Source organism: Bactrocera oleae, chromosome 4, assembly GCF_042242935.1.
Source record: "Bactrocera oleae isolate idBacOlea1 chromosome 4, idBacOlea1, whole genome shotgun sequence".
Lineage (NCBI taxonomy): Eukaryota > Metazoa > Arthropoda > Insecta > Diptera > Tephritidae > Bactrocera > Bactrocera oleae.
The window spans coordinates 67,726,644-67,747,076 of record NC_091538.1 but is presented as its reverse complement, the minus strand read 5'-3'; the positions used below and the strand labels follow the sequence as shown (position 1 = coordinate 67,747,076).

Genomic DNA, 20,433 nt, shown 5'->3' with positions numbered 1-20,433 from the left:
TACTACATCCAATTAGGCGCTGACTAACGCAATTTAATCTCATTTTAGCCAGTTGCCATTTCGTGCTATCGTTTGACAAAACTTTACTCTGCCACATTCACGCACATTTTTGGTATTTTAGTATTTATTAAAAAGCTTTTGTCCTTTGTTCTAGCTTATCTGTGTCGAAAAAGTTAAATTGTTGGCGGGTTGGTTTTGCAACACTCGGTTCTTTAGAGGAATAAAATTAAGTTTGAAGTTTAAAGACGATTAAATTATATTATATATAAAAGCATGTGAGCAGTTATATGAAATAAGCAAACGGTTAGTTTTACCCGCTACTTTTAAGGGGCACAACTAGTGTGAAATTAAAAGAAAAAGAATATCGCTTTCTTTCATATTTAGATAGGTTTCACCTCAAAAAGTTTTTGAGTTACAGCCTTCTAATGTGTAGAAGTTCAGTTAAATCAGCTCTCAGGTTACTTTTTAACGCGTTTTTTTCAAAACAAGTTCTTTTTGCATATCCTTTTATATAGTTCTCCCCTCAATGACAGCCCAGTTTTAAAATATGATCAAAAATTTCATTTTGGCAAGCCAATGACGAGAATTATGGTAAAAATTCAACTTGTTTTAAAAGCCTTTTTGTCAATTTCCGATTTTTTTCGAACGTAGGTTATTGTACCGACAATATATTCTAGTAGTTTTATGTTTCATTTATTAAGCATGCCGGAATGGTTGCAGCAGTGGTGGTGCTCTATTTTACGCCGTCAGAGATTCCTGCTGCATCCTTGAGTTTTTGGCGCACTTTTACTAAACATCTTAGTTCAGTGCTGCTCGATTAATACTCCTTTTTAGATGGTCTGTTACTATGACAGTTAGTTTCTTAGCTCTACAGTCAGATGACGCCAATAAGAACCTAACAACCTATTTTGTTCCATAAAACATGGTTTGGTTATATGCTTTAATAGCAAAGTTGTTCTACGAGCTTTGCATTATTGTTTTTTATAGAATGTTATAAGAAGCAAAGTTAACAACTCGATCTATTTCTGCGATTCCTGATGAACGATGACGCAAACTTAACAGATGAGATTTTAAGAGAGATCTACAAGAATTAGGAACATAAAATATGCAATGAATTCTAAAATTTATGATCTGTAAAAAAGTGTTGATGGACGCTATCATTTATTTTGGGAACCCTAGTTTTACAAAACTAAGTGGTTTTGTTTTGACAAAAGAACCGAAGCATAATTGCACATGCGTCGGAAGACATGTTAGCGCTGGTTTACGACACAAGTGCTGTCCGCTTGTTTGAACATTCGGTATAGTTTGTTCGATTCGCGGTTCTCGAGCGCTTGCCGAATCGGAGATAGTTATATTTATACTAAAGTTATACCAGTATATCAGTTGATCAATGGAAATTATTTTTGCTATTGACCCTCCTTAAATCCAGGGTAGCATGCTGAATCCCTATATTTGATTTAAGAGTAATATTCATTTCAGATATCAATCGTTCAGTTCATAGGTTCTTTCTGTATTTTGCAGCTCTGTAAGTTAATAACAGGCCACTTGGCCTAGTTAGAGAAAATAGATAGCTTCGACAACTGAAGCGAATAGCATATATGCAAACATATAAAATCATATGCATTTATAAAAGTAATTATGTGAATAATCATTTGTAATTCCATGTAAAAGTCCATATATTTTACATAAAAAACTTTCACAGAGTATTCCAGTAGATATGTGTCACATAATACGCACACGACATGTCAGTTTACATATGAATAATGCACACCATTCTTATTTTAAGTCCACAGGACATTAACAACTTTACACGTGGACACAGCAACAAAATTCTAGACACACATGTGAAAAGTTAAATACATTTGCACACGCCCACAATTCACAAGCATATATATTTATATATACAACAGACAAAGGTAGATATACCAGGGTATACATACGTATGTACTCGTAAGTAACCATATTTTTGGATTTATTCATAAAGTTGTATTTTGTATTTAGGTGGCAGTTGTGCTGATATTCACAAAGTGGTATTAATGTATCAGAAAGCAGCTTAAAGAGGAATCACTTGTGACATGAAAGTCGGTCGAAAATTACAATCACATTAAGATAAAGGCATATGTGTAAGAGCTGTAGGAAAAGCTTCGCCTATATGAAAGGCAATGAAAGACTAATGGTGATGCCGTACTTGAAAAATATATATGGTAGACGAGCTACTGCTCTTTAACATATATTTAATTTACATTTGGTGTTTCCTTTAATACCGCTCAAAGAATATAATATTTAAGAAAATAGTTCAAGATTATCTAATCCACTCTTTCAATATTCATAGATCTATTATATACTTGTATAAGACAGTTGGTTTTTGTCTAATTTTTATTAATTAATAATAGCCCACTATTAAATTCAAATATGATATTTTTGAGTGAGATGTAATGGACCCTGATTAGTATTTTCGTAAAGCAATTTAAAACTTGGTCTAACAAGATGTCTAATTATAAGCCTGTATAGAACCGTTCATATAGCAACTACCTGTGGAAACTCGGCTGAACCTCGACAGAAGTGTATAAATTTCGTAACCAGAGCGATCTCAGCATTCCAAAATCATTCTGGCATTCTCATAACATTCCTACAGGGCTAGTGTACTTTCGCGTATACTTTATTGCCCGTCTGACACAGAAAAGATGATTGTGGCAGCAAAAGCTATGCTAACAACGAATTTGCAACTTACAGCAGTATTAATTATGAATGTATACAGGTGTGCGAATGTGTGTGAGGTAGACATTGTAATATACATACATACATATGCACACATAAGAATCAAAAATGAAAAATGACATAGGAAATAAAGCGAGAGCAGAAATATTCATATAACTTTTGTGAAAAATAATAGAAAATCGAACGCGCGCAACTTAATGGAAATGGCGTCAAAAAGTTTTTAACTAAACATTAAAATTTTAAAACTATTATTGTAAATGTGCTTTTTTCCGGCTCGACTTTCTGCAGGCAATTAGCAAAATGACTTTTTGCAACTAATTTGGAGCAGAAAAAATAAAAGCGAGCTAATTGCTACTAAATTTTGCACAAAATAATGGTTTTCGAATTAAAAGTTTTAACAAAATTGTATACTATTTAATGGTATTATATACATTTGCTATAATGGCTGCGTGTATATATATTTTTCGCTAATGACCCCTCGGCGACAATAGTTGACGGGCGTCTGCGCTGCCGCCGTGGGTCCCATAAAGTTCGCGCAGCTTTCATTCGAGCAAAAAATTTCATTTAAAGCAACATTTAATTATTATTTAAATATTTAATTAAGCAAATGTAGACCGCACTTTAACATAACAGTACTTTGCTGTTGCACTTTAGTTGACTGTAGTGATTTTTGCTTGCGGTCGCGCGTTTTTGTTTTTGTTTTAGCTATGGTATTCGAGTTCACTGATGCATTTGCATTTGCATGGCTGTGTGTGTGCGCATTTTACGATTTTTAATTGAAATTAATGGACTTTAGAATGTAGCTATCAAACATGGGCTCACTTCGGAAATTCGAAATTGTTTGACTGGAATGTCATGGCATTTAAAATTCGTATTTTATTTTTATTTTTTATTTTTTGAAAACGTTTACGTGACTATTTGAATATGAATTAGTGTAACTAAAAACTTATTTTTCACTTTAATTGTTTGTGAAGTTGGTGGGTGGCAGGTGGGTATACTATAGTGATACAATTTTTTTGAAGAAAATTCATACAAAACAAAAAACTATAATGCGGCGAATGTTAAGTCCTGAAAAATACCAAAGGCCACTTTTTGGGTCTTTTAAAATGAGTAGATTGTATTTTGTCAGAAAAATACTTTCCTGGCGAAATAATTACGTTAAAGAAACTCTTGATTTTTTCGTCAAGTTTCACGTGTTCTGTAAATTTATATTTATTAAATTAGGACATCAAATTTTGGCGAATATAAAGTCGTGTCAAAAGGTCACTGGGTAGTTTTACATATTTTTCCAAAGCTATCTGACAAATGGTCATACTATATAATAGTTGATATACGCCACATCGTTTAAGTTTCATAATGTTGTGAGGCTGTCAAAAAAACATTACAATACTGAAAGTTATTTGAAAAAGGTCAAAGTGTTAGCGGAGGGAGCAGTAACTTTATTATATAAATTAAATTGAAAATACTTTGGTTCGAAATGTTCATGGTTAATTTAAATCACCCTAAAGACAAGGTAGGAACAATAAGAGATTCATTTAAAAGAGTTTACCCTGAATCTAAAATTCAAAGAAAAACAGAAAAGTTTTCACTTTTAACTTGCCCAGAACACGTTTAATGAAACTTTAATTTCGACGGAATCTTTATACCATCTGATTAAATTTCACCAGGACTAACAAAAAAAATTCAATTTCATGTATTTTAACGCAAATCAGTACTAATGTCTTCAAAATAGGCTCCTGAGCCAATACAAGTATGCTAGCGCTTAATCCAATTTTCCATACACTTGTTAAAAGCCTCGGCTGGGATGGTCGGGGTTACAGCAAAGTTAGGTTTTTATGGTTTCGACTCATATTTGGAGCGCTAGTCGCTAGACTGTTGGACTGTATGGACGTAATATTCATTATCCCACGTTTCATCAACATTAATGATGCGTTTGAAGACGTAGTCGCTTTCACAAAAGATTCAGATATTCAAAACTCGGTTCAAAAATATTGAGATCCTTTGTTATTCCTTTGATGCCAATACGATACTTTTTTGCCTTTTTAACTTTTCGAATATTATCGTTAACACAGGGGGATGGGCGACTCACATGAGGCAAAATTTCAATAACTGAAAATATTTGTGCCACTCAAATATTTATTTTCGTAATAAAGTAGACTCCCCGAAACACTTCTGCAACATTTTCACTGATTCCACAGCCCTAATTCCATTGGAAACACAAAATTTCAAGCAAACTCATTGTTTAATTTTTTCCATGGTAAAAATCACCAGAAAAATTTTTCGCGTCACAAACCAACAGCTGCAAATGCACACACTAATTGACATATGAAGATAAAACTTCACACGAGCATAAAATAAGGGTTAACGAATCTAGGAAAAATGTATTGATTCAGTTTGCAAACGTAGCATAAGTGGACTAGTCCGAGTCAAATTTGATCAGATGGTATAACATTGACATAGTGATTAGTGATTCAATTATTCTCACTTCTGCGCTTTTTATATTCTCTTTCAAATTGTTTTAGTATTAATAATCTAAGGACAAGAGCATGCAATTTTCATGTAAAATTGTTCAAGGTGACCTATCATGCGAACTACAATAAGCTCATAACAATGTTCGGAAGGGAGAATGAGCCAAACTCTTATGATATGTATATGAGTGATAACTCAAACCTCACCTATTGCTAGTACTATGAATTTAATGTTTTTAATGTTAATTATTTGCAAAGATATGATATAATCAACGAAATGAAAGGCAACCAACAACTAATACTGGTGTAGACCTTCCATTTCTTAAATGGACTATTCCGGAGTTGGGATATCGAAGAATATACTCAACAAATAAATAAAATGAAAAATTTGCATTTGAACTAAAAGAAAATTCTGCTTCAAATGTCTGCCTTTAAACTCTTTAGTTCACCTATTATCTTTGCGACTACTCAAAGGCTTTCATAGCTGTCTCTTCAGTTTCCACTCCGACAGCACAATCTAACTGGAAACTGAAACATCAATATTAATGCTGATGAGTGATCATCAGTGTTGGTTTTAATAGCCACGGGACCGCCAGGTGACGACATTGATTGATGGGAAGCAGTTAGTATTGATGTTGGCGTCGCGTAACGTTGCTGCTCACTTGATTCGAAAAGGAACGAATTCTATGAAAGCATGAAGAAAGTAAAGAAAACTGCATTCTCAAAGAGATGAATTCAATGGTATGCGCCACACTGCCATATATATCATTAATAAAAATAAATTATTTCGCTGGGCTCGGTGGGTGGCAAACATTACGCATTTATTCATTTACATTTGCATTTTTTATACGTGTTCTCATTTTCATTTTCGGTCTCATTTTCATTTGAATTGCTTAATTTTAACGATAAATGATTTGGCATAATGATGATGATGACGGCGCGGTGCACATACCTTGCTGAGGACTACAAAATATTATTTATAACTGAATAAAAGGAGCACAGTAATAATGCCTTGAATGTGTAGTTGTGTGTGTATGGGAGATAGAACTATTTATTGTGTAGGTGTGGCAGTAGTTTCGTGGTAATTCGTGTGACGGCGCGGCGTATGGTTTTTTGATAGGTTTTCACAGCATGAGCGCGCAAGGACGAAAAGGACACACAAAAACGGATATTTAATTTCAGGCTTTGGAAATGCTCAAATGCTAACGATATAAAAGTTTGTTTCTGGGCTTTTATTTTGCTAATTGAAATGCGTTCTTTTCTGTATATTTTTTCTGCCGTGAACAAAGTAACTGCTGGACATTTACAGCGTTAAATTAGAGGCCGATTCAATTTGCTTACGCCATTCATTTTAATTGCTTGGCAGGCGTCTGCTCTCAGCAGCTGATTTGCTTACTAAACTACAGGATATTTATATACATATTTATATATATATATATACACACCTTTATTATTTGCCGTATACCATATATACATAAATATACACGTCTGCCTTTGGCATCGCCTCAACACTCTCAACGTATCACCGCAGCATTTCCACTTCATTTAGTTGTCGTCTTCAACTACAGCTTTACTAACTGTACTTAATTTTCAGACATTTTGCTAAAGTTAAAAATAGGGTTTCTAATTAATAAAAATACAATGAGGCGCCAACCTTCTAAACGGAAGCTGAGCATTAAAGCATTGTATATTATATATTTATAGACGAAAATATTTTTGAAATTGAAAAGTTTCCTTTTAGATTTAAATATATATTATAATGTACTAACATAGTATAATATAATACAGTAGATTACAAGTTATGGCACCTGACAATTGCAGAGACTCCTATCGTATTGACGACATCAAATTCATTTCCTTAGAGGGGTTGGAATTTTCTCAAGGTAATCTGATGTTTTTTTGGGGGTCGTTTTAGTGAATATATTCAAATTTCAGGCGCTTTTGGCAATTCATCGAAAAAGCAATTCACATTTTTACTATTCGTTTTTTATGATTTGTTCAATCACAATAAAATCTGGTCAAATTTGACCCTGACTAATCTGTATAAAATGCACACGAAAATTGAGCCAATAAAATTTTTTTTCCTAGATTGGTAAAACTTTTGTTATGTTTGTGTGGTGTTTGTTCCAAATGTTAATTAGTATACTTTTGGCCGCCATCTGTTTATGACGCGAAAAGTTTGTCAATGGTAATTTTTACCATGGAAAAAATTTAACAAAGAGTTTGCTTGAAATTTTATGTTTAAAATGAAATCAGGACTTTTGAATCGTTGAAAATGTTGCAAAGTGTTTTGCGGAGTATAGAAGTATTTAATCGCGAATACTAGCAGTCACCGAAAACTCGGCTCATACGAATCGACTTCTGTTAATGACGATAACATCGAAAAAGTTAAATAAACACTCCGAATAATCGTCGTGTTGGCATCAGAAAGATAGCAGAGCATCTCAACATCTCATGTGAATCGACTCTCAAAATTTAGGTAAATATTTTAGGTATGAAACGCGTCAAAACTGAGCTTGTATCAAAAGGTCGAAATGTTTTGTAAAAACGACATTGAGTAGAAGTTGCAAAATATATTCGTTAAACGCATCATTACTGGAGATGAGAAGTGTGTTTATGAATTTGACGTCGCAAGTGTCCAACAATTTAGCGAAAGGAACTACAAAAATTAGTCGAAACTGAAAAAATAAAAATTACCTAAAGGCACTGAAGACCATCTCAGCCGAGGGTTATAACAAGTGTATGAAAATTGGATTAAACGTTGGCAGGCTAGCATTTGCTCAAAGGGAGCCTATTTTGAAGGCAATAATAAAAATTATTATTGAAATGCGTGAAAATGTTTTTTTTTATTCTTGTCCCATCGGGTCAATTTTGATGGTATAAATGTATACGAATTAAACCTATGACAATATCGTGTTATTCAGAAATCGATGTCCGAGCGTCTTTTCAATCTTTCTACCTCCACTATTTGTCGCTTAGAAAGCAATGAAAGCTTGAGCTGGGAACTCAACTTGTTCAACATGCAGTTAATTCATAGAAAGGAATGACTACATATTATCCATATTGGATTCACTATTGTGCTGGCATAAATTAAGGTGTATCTGATTTGAATATAACAGAATTACAAAAATATATTGATATCGAGGGAACAGAAGTATGGGTTATAAGGTGTACTTGAACTAAATTTGTTTTGAAATTTCAAATCATTAACGAATTTAGATTTAAATGCATTGTAAGCTTGACAACCCAATTCTGGGTAGTCAATTAATTTAAATCAAGCTGAGTAGATTAAATTCGCAAATATTTACGCCGAAAAAAATGCAATCAACAAACTAATTACCCGTAAATTTTCTGCAGAGAGGCAACTTCCCATTCACTTTAGAAACTCATAAACACACACACTTACAGACCATTAACGGTTTGCTGACGAAAGTATTATTTGTGTGTACTGTATGTAAAGATGTGAGTAAGTAAGTGCTGCTAGCTCGTTAATATAGTAAATTGACGACGCTTATGAACAACAGCGGCCTCTTTTATATTTTGGCGCCTTTTGGATAGGCTCGTACGCACACATATATACTGAACTGAAAATACTTAAAAAAGCATAATAAACAAATTTTTCAGCTACAGTTGCTGTTGTTGTTATATGTAATTTGTACGCTTATAATGCTTGTGTGGGTCCACGCTGCAGTTGTAGTTTACTGCTAAGCGGGCTTTTAAAAATATATAAAATATGCATATCTGCTTGTTTACATGTAATTACCTTGCGTTTTCCTTTTTCAGTAGCAGACTCGCTTGGTGAGAAGCAATCTGAGGGTACCTTTAAAATTGAATTTTCCTTGATTGAAAATTTTTGCTGACGAAAGTTTTTAATATTGTTTTTGTTTTTGTTTTTGCTTTGAACAATTTTGATATTTTTTTTCTGCACTGTTTTCGTAATTTCACAATTTTAAAATTTTATTTTTTTGGAATTTTGTTTGTTTTTTGTTGTTTTTTTTCTTCTGCTGCCGTTTATTTAGTCACATGGCTATATGTAGTCAAATATTAAAATATGCTATGTGAGTTTATGCTCTGCATGGGATTCCCCCCACGCCACCAAAATTTGATAACTTAGTAAAATTCTTAAATCGCCTGTCGGCTCTGCTTATAAGCGATTGTTTAAACAAGTTTTCGTTATTTTTAAAAATTTTGAGCATTTTTCTTTTGCTGCGTCAACTACTTTTCTGCACCAAGAGAATTAAATCTAAACACTGATTGTGCTTTTCTTTTAGACGCTTTTCTGGGTATGTATGTATTTATATGTTTTATAACACTGAGACATCACTCAACGGCTTTGCAACTTCCGAGAGCTCGTTTGCATTTCTGTTGCATATTTTAAGGCGCGTAAGCAAGTGAAATTACAATAAGTTAGAATTAATGACATTTCTCAAAGCAATGCAAGACAGCGGAGACTTTTTTAGTTTGTCTGGCATTTGTTGTTGTATTTTTCCTACGGCATCGGGCATAATTTACCCGAAATAACAATGGTAAATATCTTTATTTTCTCCTTATTTACACGCTCACAAACATGCACACACATACATAAAAAGAGATATACACGAGCGGAACTCGTACAATTTTCCGCACCTGGCGCCGGAGTGCGTAATTAAAAATTCACTCCGTTAACACGCCAACAGTTAAAAACAAATATTGGCACCCCAATAAATAAACATTAAACAAGTAAATATGTTATATGTGAATATGCAATGAATTTAATAAGCCGAAAGAAAGATAACCGCCGCCGCGGGATTTCTTACAGATATGCCGATATGATATGTACATTAGGGTTGGCCAAAAAACCAACTTTTAATTTTATGCTTTAAATAAATTTATTTCTAAAAAACATTTACTTCGGTTAGACTGAAGCTATAATACCCTTCACAAATACAAACAATTCATGACAAGAACTTTGATCGGGCAGTTTGTGTGTGGGGTTGTATAGGTGTGGCATTCTGATTTTGAATTTTCCATATAAATAACAGGAACATTTTCCTATTATGTTTGGATGTTTGATACAATTCAACAAACTATGTTTTAGTGAAAATTACAGCAATACATGTTTACGATCTATCGTTCAAAAGTGATACGATGTCAAAATTCTGCATAAAATCGTAAAAAATAATTTGTAAAATTTTTTAAAAATTGTTGCACAAAATAATGCCTCAAAATCAAATTTGTCTGTGGCGCATCCCACTACACATTTGTACATATTTATATATATACATGTATATATGTACGTTCGAAAAAGTCAACAACAATTTACTTCCCATTCATTCATACAACACGATTTCTTACATTGTCTCATAAAAGTAGCCGCACTTGTGTAACATTATATTATACATACATATGTATGTATAGATGTTTGTGGAATGAAAGAAAGAGGTTAAATTACATTAAATTTTTAATGACTTCCATTTTAACTGCAAACCCTGTCCTTGGATAGAAGTAATTAAGAAAAGTTTTTGTGGCAATAATTGGAAGTATTTTGTTGGATTGTGGCACAGTAACGAGACGAAATGTATGTGTTGCATTAAATTACGGTAATTAATCAATTGTGAACGAGTTGATGTTATTGGAATGTAGATGTATAAAGGGGTCTGAATTTTTTGGTAAGTATTTTGTATATAGAGTGTATGTATTCAACAGCTGACTAGCGCTTGATAAGGATTTATATTAAATATATAGAAACTCAGTATAAACATTTTCTATATGGGGATCAACATTTTTGATGCCTGCTCTTTTTAGTAAATTACATCAGAACCTTAGTAAATTTCGGCACAATAAAGGTTGAGGAAGTTATGCTGGTCTTATTTTGTAGATCAGCTGCTGTCAGCTTTAATATTTGAGAGAACTTTTCATTTGAATTCGAAAAATTCATCACCTTCTTTTCTAATATTGAAACCAAACTATTCTTGCCTTAGTATTGTGGATATGAGTAAAAATTTCCAACACTTAGATAATGGAAAGCAACATTTCTTTAAACTAAATTTTTATTCCAGCATATTTGTACAGGTTTATAGAACTTCTCATACAAAATTTAGGTATAATGTAATACTTGTTCTTTACCAATTTGTAATCCATCGCAAGTCACTGGAACTGACGGAATCCAAGATATCTAAAACAAAATGACAAGTAGCTGTGGTTTTAGACAGTATAAATAGAAAACTTCGGGCATGACGAGACGAACGAGACAGTAAACATAATATGTCTACTAAATATCTAATGAAATAGTAAAAAGGTATCTAACGCCCTTTCGGTTTGTATGAGCCAGAGCTAGATGTATATTATAAATGGATATTTATACAGTGCCTATATATTATTTGTTTCAATATATTTTTGGATTGCTCACTTTTTTTTACAAAAAAAAAATGTAATAAATATACTTATTTAAAAAATATCTAACCCCCACTCTCTTTTTAATGAATATTTTCAACAATGCTCGCTAATTTCAGTTGTGTAAAGTGGGTAGAAGAATTTGACTGTCCAGGGAGTAGGTGTGATATCTGTTTCACAATAACTTTACCGATTCTGAGATGAGCAGTTGGAAAAAAATCCCAACTTTATATCGTCAATTTCGTTCACTTGACACTCAAAAATCATATTATTCGGCTAGATAGTTGAAGATGAAAGTATCTAAAATGCTATTTATTTAAATTTTGAATTTTTGGTATTATTTTGTCAACAGATGAATATTTATATTAATATTATGATCATTAAAAAATTATGCGTTTTATAGAGCTTAAAAATTTTAACGGAACTAAGGTTATTTTTAGCTTAAAATGTATGTTACATTGTTAAAAGTAATCATTACTAGATCAAATATGAACTTTTATTTCAGCATAAAAAGCACAAAAAATATTATTGTTTTTTCGCTAGTTTTCTAGGTGAATCCCGTTATGCATATTCTCTGTTACAGCAGGCATTTAAGTAGTTTCGCATTTAGTTATGATTACAAGTGTCAAATACGAGTTGCTCGTAGATAGTCAACAAGTGGAGTGGAGCAAGCGCGTGAGATATTTTATGAAGCTCGTGATGAAAGTTTTGTTATTTACAGCTTTGTATTTACAGTTTTGTATTACGCGCCAAATGAATGTACAGGATGAACGTAGCTGTATAAGTCAAGAATATTATATAAATATTTACGTGCTCTTTAGCTCTTATGGCAAAACTTTGCAGAGACAAAAGTCCAACTTAGTGTATTCTCTACTTGATAACTCACTCTTTTGTACTTTGAATGGATTTGGCAATTGTTGGTTGTTTTCATGGCAATACAATTAGGAGAATAGAGAATAAAAAATTATATGCATATATACTGGGGGTTTTCCAAAAGGTTTATAAAGCATTTATTTAAAATAAAAATATGTAAATACATACATAATGATTGCTTTTATGAAAAGTAAAACTATTGCTTAAACAAACAAACAAGATCTTATAAACATTCTAAATCCATCAAATATCTCTACAAATATTTATAAAGAACAAATTTAAAACTTCAAATAATTTCAAAATAGAAAGTGGATCAAATGCAGCGTGGTTGTGAAAGTTAAGAGTCAAAATCTTTAACGTAGTGAAATTAATGAAAATTGGTGGTCAGAACAAAAGGGGTAAAGCGAATTACTGTCAAAATATTAAGTTAAGCTTAGTAAGTTATAATGGTATCCAGTAAAAAGTATAACATTAAAGTATAAAACCTTTGGTCTGGTTATAAATTCAGTCATAAAAGTGTTTTTGTAATTTATAGAGTTATTTTCTACAGACTACTTTTAGGCGTATGAGTCGAGATCTGCTATTATAGCACACGAACGAGAGCAAAAATACTACTTTTAAGTATCTTGATTTATCAGCTTAAAAAATGTTTTATTTTTATATTTGAATATTTTGAAAGTTATAAAATCATATAGTGGCTATGATTCTAATTAAACTTCCTTTACTTTATTCTTACATACCTATGAGCAGAAATATTTAAAATTATGATGTTAAAATTTTCTGAACAAAATCTTTAAGCTGAAATAGGAAAAGGATTTGAATCACTGATCCTTCAGGCGATAAGGAATTAAGCACTAGATAAGCCATGCGATCAAATTTGACCCGAACCAGTCCATTAACAAGTTTTTCCGAGATTAGTATAACTTTTTTTTATGTGTGTGTGAAGCTTGATCTACATATTGTATGTTTGGCAGCTGTTTGTTTACAACGCGATAAGTCTGCTTGACAATTTTAGCAAAAGATGAACAACGAGTTCGCTTGAAATTGTGCATTTTCAACGGATTCAGTGCTATGCAATTGTTGAAAATGTTGCAGAAGTGTTTGTGGTAGTCTATTTTATTACAAACACAAATATTTTTGTGGCGCAAAGCATTCAGTGAAGGTCGGAAAGTCATCGAAAACTTGCCTCATGTGAGTTGTCCATCCACCTTTGTTGATGACGGTAACAGCGAAAAAGTTGCAGACACAGAAGAAGCTTCAAAACCGTCCTGTTGGCATCAGAGTGATAGCAGAGGAGCTCAACATCTCTTTTGTATCGACTAAACACGTTGGTTAGTGTTTTGTCAATGCTAAACTCGTACCAAAATATCAGAATTTATAACAAAAACAACGTCGAATAGAGGTCGAAAAAAAAATGCGTAAAAATGTTGCTGAGAACCCCCCATACATTAAATACAACATAACTGGTGACGAGACGTGGGTTTATGAATATAAAGTCCAAACTGTCCAACAATCTAGCGTGTGGCGCTAAAGGTCATTCCAGCCGAAACTTTTCACAAATGTATGAAAAATTGGATTAAGCCTTGTCATGCTGTTAATTGGCTCAAAAGGAGCTTATATTTGAAGATTTATTAAAATAGTATGTAGTAATGTGGTTTTTTTTTAAAGGAATCCGGGTCATATTTGATCATTTAATATTATTAATGCTTTGAACGTATTAAGAACTGGATACCTAAATAATTGATTGTATAAATCTTTGTGAGTAAAATATAAACAGATGTTTGTCAGAGCTTCGGTTATATGCATGTTTTATTCTTGATTCACTGTGACAAATGAAGAGCATTGGGCATTTTACTAATGTCTTCCTTTCTGTAATGTACGAATTGTTGTTTGGAAATGGATCGCAGATTTTAGAAGTTTAAAGATGTACCCAAATAGCAATTATATATTATGAAAAGCTCTTCCATTTCATTTAGAGTTATGAAACAACGATCTTTTAGGCAGTAGGCGATTAAGCTTTGCCCTAGATATCCTTTTTATATCGCACTTTTTTTCAAAAATTATCCTTTGAGATAGATAAGGTAAGCTTCGACCTTTTTCATATTTTCATTATTTCTATGAGCATATAAAATAATGTGTTGACAAATTATAAAACCTGTCAGTATAGTATAATTTTTGCTAGAGTTGCAAATTATGTGCATAATACAGCCCTAGGCAATCTGTTGTGCTCTAAGTGTCTGTGCAAAATTAAAAATTAATTGAATTTGCCTTAGACATATTCTTTTCTATTTTCAGCGAATACAGTCTTGTTAGTTTTTTTACATTTTTTTAATATTTTTGCTTTAAGAGTATTTACATAAATTTGTATATGCCGCTAAACTCTCATTGTTTACTTAAATAAAAAAATATAAACAAATACAATAATATAGAACAGAAACTGTTGGGAGTTCACCTGCAAAACGAAATTTAATGTCAATTTGCGATAAAGCACATAATTCCTTTCTCGTGAATTCGCAGAACACACACACAACAACAGCGCTAATTGGCGTTATAATCTGATTGGGCTGAGCGCAAAGTTGATTTAACGGTAATATCAGTTATCTTACAGTCTTTTGCTGCTATATTTTTATATACGAGTATTTCGTTTGTGCGTTTTTCTCCGCAACTCAGTTGCTAAGCCCAGCATTTGATGTGAAACATACATTTTGCCGCCGGTTCAACGCCACCTGTCCGCTGATTCGCACTCAAAATCACAACACATTAATGCACACAACAGCTAGCAGATAAATTATAAACAAAATCAACAAACGTAGGCAACTACACCTGTACACATATACACGTACACACATAAATATGTATATGAACACTCACACTCTTGCACTTCAAAATTTTTTGCGAGGATATGCGCAAACACAATAAATAATGCTTTCATACGACTTGACACCTATGTATGTTTGTAAGTATGTATGTATGTGCATATAATTGTGTGTACGTTTGTTCGATTATCTGCTGGCAACAGCTACATCTTACGATGTCACACATACAGATACAACACAACACTAAATGTGTGAGATTCCACACACCTACACTTACACTTATATAACTACATACAGATATGGGTATGTGTATATTTTTTATAAATGTTTCACTTTTTCACCGAGTTTTGGCGTTTTCCGTGTTATTCAACCGTTCGTTTCAAGTTTTGCCGCGAGACTGAAAATTGTGTTCGCCTGCGTTTCGAGAAAACTGTGTCGTGCTGGGCCAACTTCCTTTGCTGTGTGGAGCTTTTGCGCTGGAACACAAGGGAATGGAACAGCATTCAATTCTGTAATGTTTGAAAGTTTGTTTGTGAAGCACCGGGCCGCGTAAATACATACATATACACACACTCTCACATACATGAAACAGCAATATCAACAGTAAGCTTTGTCGGTAGTCACTTGGTCGGCGGTGGCATACGAAAAACTTGTTGTTCCAGCCATTGTAAACATGTGCTGCCGCTGACTGGCTGCCAGGCATTCTGAATGCTGCAGTGGTGACGATTATGGCAGCGGCTGGCGGCTGATGGCTGGTGTTGCCGCCGCTTAAGGTAGCTACTTGGTCGGTAGACGGACGAATCGTTCGGTGTATTGGGTTAGCTGGGACGGAATTTATGTGTCAAATGTGTGTGAATATGTGTATGTTTTTATTCATTTTTGTTGCTGCAATGACACTTGTAGCGTCGCAAGGAAAGCATTACACTGGCTATATGTTGCAGCAACATGTTGCCAGAAGCATTTTGTCTTTGTTTGAATGTTGTGTTTCTGATATCATTATACCCTGAACAGGAAATTTTTTTAACAAACACAAAGCAACACTATAATTTTCGAACCTGTTGTTCAGAGCGGACCGCTATACCATATAGCTGCCATACAAACTGTCCCTAATCACCGAACATATTTTTCAGATCGCACCAATGTAGTATATAGCATCCATTCAAAGTGACCATTAGGGTGGGTCAAACCGATTTTTTTTTGCTTTGTACTTGGTTAAATTTTTTAAATTGGTTTATAAACATCTCTTAAAAAGGTTCTAGAAGTATGAGCTCTTAATTGTAACGGGAAGGTCTTTCCATAACAGTTTTTATTTTTTTTCTATTATCAGATAGAAAACTGCATATCTCGTAGTAGTAGTTGCACTACTCTTTTGCAGTAAGTTTCATACAGGACTATGAGCTGTGCAATTTACAATAATATTTTTTCATTAAGTTATAAAATTTATAAAAAAATGTTGCCTTAAAATAAAACCCGTAAGAAACCATTTTGTAGAGCATTCAATTTCCTAAATTTTTTCAAGTAGTTGGAGGCGAAGCGAAAAAAAACATTCTTTTGTTTTACCTACCCTAGTGACCATTGACCGGTTACATTTTCAAATTTAGTTGTTGTCAAAAGCAAATCACCTGTGAATTGCATTATAGCTTCGCAGCAGCTGAAGCTAACGTTTTTTTGGTATCTTTGTGAATTCAATTCAATATTTTTTAATAATAAATAATCTGTCATTTAATGAAGCAGATAATTTTTCATAAAGTCTACGAGTATATGTTAAGTATTTTCTAGATCGCTTGCAATATTAACGACGTCAGTATTTATCAACTACACAGGTTCGTTAAACAACAACAGCTGTCATTGCGGCGCGGTAGTTTGACGTTTCATAGACGTGTGTGGTACATTTTGACTTTTATTAAAATAAATGACAACTTCTGAAAAATTATAATATTATTACGAACCGAAACCAATATTCCATTTGATAAAATTTGGAGATTGGTTCATTTAAAATGCGCGTGCAAACCGAATTGATACAAAATTTTTTCCCAAATTGATACAACCTCTTTGTTAATGTTCGTATTGACATTTGTTTGACAATTTTTACCAAAAAAGATTTAACAACGAGTTTGCTAGATATTTTTTTTGTATCAATAAATTGACAGCCACCGAATCGTAGCAAATGCTACAAAAGTGTTTTGAGGAGTCTACTTTATCAAAAACACAAGTATTTTAGTGACACAAAGCATGAAGTCATAAAGTCGTCGGAAGCTTGCCTCATGCGATTCGTTCATCTATACACAACTCTTAATGACATAAACTTCGAAACCGTTAAAAAAAAAACTTGAAAGTCGTCGTGTTGATATCAAAGAAATAGCAGAGAATCTTAATATCTCTTATGGATCGATCAACAAATTTTGGTTAATGTTTTGGGTATGAAATGTGGCAATGCTGGATCGTACCAAAATACCTGAATCTTTTCAAGCGTGACGCAAAGGGGATGTTTGACAACGTGGCTGAGAACTCTACATTCATCAAACATTGGTGGTATAAAGCAGCACCTGCTTTTGTAATAGCTTTTATAAAATAATTTAAATACTAACAAATTTTCCTCAGAAGTAATTCGAGATTCTCCAAAGAATTTCCATGAGTGCATTCAACCTGAACTGGAGTTTTTCGATTTATTTGCAAAATATTTAAATTGCTTAGTCATTGACCCAGTAAATATATATACGCAATTTTGTATTGGCACACAATTGTTTCAATTTCTTTTTGATTTTAATTATTTAAATGTAACATACTTTGAAATTGCATTGCTATTAGCAACCGAAACAGCCAACTAATTCGTTAAATGAAAAGCTAGCTAAATTGCAGCCACAAGAAAGCCACAACTTATTCTTCACACTCGACTGAATTTCAGTGTTTATTGAATTCTTTTTGCATTCGCATTAAAATAATGGAATTCCAGTTTATAAATAGGATGCTTTACAAATGTGCATATTTACCTATATATGTATATCTATATATATTTATAGATATATGGCAATATATATACATATACACAAATGCAGTTCGAACTGAAATGAATTTATAATATATACATGAATTTTTGTTTATAAATAAGGTGAAATATCAGCAGCTACACACACATATAAATATCAACACGCACGTACACACACACACACACATATGTGCTTACATTCACACACATCGCATTAAAAAGCACTTGAGAGCCTCAATTTAACGTTCGATGTGTTTATTTCCAATTGAGATTCTATTTCTGCGGTGCTGTCTTGCTTAGTTCAGTTTGCCTTTTCGAATTCCAAATGTCAGCTCACAAGGCTGGTCGAAGGCATTCGCACTGGGCGGTGGGTTGTGTGTTGTCCACACTTGTGGCGCAACAACCGACAGTGGATACACCAACCGAGCTACCGAGTAGCCTGCTCCCAGGGGCGGTCAGTTGAGTGAGTGCCTCATTGATGATACATACACACATCCTAACATATGCGTATATACCATACATATAATGCTTACAAATTTATAACTGCATGTACATATGTATATATATATTTATGTATATAATTTTTTATATGTGAGTATGCTTAGGTGTAAATCTGTAATTGCCGGTGGTTCATCCGTTGATATATGTATATATACACACTCCGGTACATATTCTAACCCACAACTTAGCGATAAGATAAACATTTAACTCAGCCAGCATACAAATAAACTCATTATAGCAATGTATACACTCTTCTATAAGTACTATGCCATAAACAAGCATTTATAGATCTTGTGGATTTAGCGCTTATGTTATGTTTGGCATTTCGATTCAGTATTTAACTTTTTATTTTTGTTTTAGTGGGGCTGAGTTAATAGTTTGTTCCGAATCTCTCTAGGTTAGCGATTACTAAAGGGGTTTCTTAGTAATCTATCAGAAAATATTCTATTTAACTCTACCGCGCAAGTCAACTATCGGTTAAATTATGAGTTTATTACCAGAAAGTGCTAGCTGATATTTCAGTTAGAGTTTCTATAAGCCGAATTGACAAAATTAACGGAAATTAATTATTTTGCATGTGTGATCATTCATCTCTTGTTTCTAAAGTCCTGATACATTGACAACAGAAAGCCAACTTGCGTTATAACATGAAATTCGCTTGAAATCATAAAAATACACATGTTGATCTTAGATGACCATAAAATATGATTCCTTGAGCCAGTTGGCACTCTAAAAATATCAAACGATCTTAGACATAAGAAATTTCTGTGCTCTTTAAGGTCGCGAACTCACAATCGACCAAACAAAAACAGTAATAAGTAAATACTCATTTTAGCAATGAAAAATGATAAAAGATGCAACGCATCTCCATGCTTCCATGCCGTAATCTCTTCGGAGCCGTTACTTAGGATTGACCGTCATGAATAGAAATCAAAGCATCGAAAGATGTAACAGCCAGAAGAGAAGTTTTTAATGTCTATATTGGGAGCTGCATACGGAATAATTTTCATTGACTCTGGTTACTATTACTGGTATGTTTGATAGGCGAAATCTCACCATACCGTCCCATTTAATAGAAGAAGAAAGTGTTGTTCCATTTAGAAGCGTGTTATAAAACAATTAAAATAATAAAAAGTTTCCGCATTTAGGGTTCTTATAGCTTCCACAGCTACTCGTACGTATTCTTTGAATCCGTCTTTCCTCTTCTCAGACCTGAAAAGGACGCTCGCTGGAAAAAAATTTAGAGGTAATCGCAGAGAAGAGGTTTATTTTAAAACAAAAGGCAAATACTTATAGTTTAACAAAAAGGTGTCGAAGAGTCGGAATATCATTGGTTGTATACACAATGTAAAAGTTCATAAGCCTTAATGGCTACGAAAGCCGAACTACTTTGTTTGGAAAGGGTTTATATCCAGATAGAGACCAAATGTATTACTATAATTTATTACATTTTTCACAGGAAATATTTAAAAAAAAATGTAACTGAAATTCGAACCTGCTAAAATACACGTCAAAACTTTACTGTAGTTTTTGTGCCAGAAACTAATCTGGATCTGCAAATTCTTTTAAAAATTTGAATTTGACCTTTAAGCTAACTTCCGGTACAATATATTGTATTTATAACTTATAAATTATTAGTATATACTTATTTTATATTTGGACCAATATTCAGGCATTACGAAACTATTAACAACAGGGC

At 33.1% G+C, this 20,433-nt stretch overlaps 1 protein-coding gene across 7 annotated transcripts in view; it reads right to left on the bottom strand.

Annotated features, from left to right (window-relative positions):
- LOC106621698 (protein qui-1) overlaps positions 1-15,631 on the bottom strand; it is a 111,258-nt gene extending 95,627 nt beyond the window's left edge. For 6 of the 7 annotated variants that reach the window (XR_011395888.1, XR_011395889.1, XM_036370115.2 and 3 more), the window contains exons 1-2: positions 15,543-15,631; positions 8,950-9,548 (exon numbers count right to left, since the gene is read on the bottom strand). The gene's annotated coding sequence lies outside the window, so the exon portion shown is untranslated. Of the gene's footprint in view, positions 1-8,949; positions 9,658-15,542 lie in introns of those variants that run through there. The other variant, XM_070107945.1, reaches the window with a different exon arrangement.
- Positions 15,632-20,433: the final 4,802 nt, after the last annotated feature.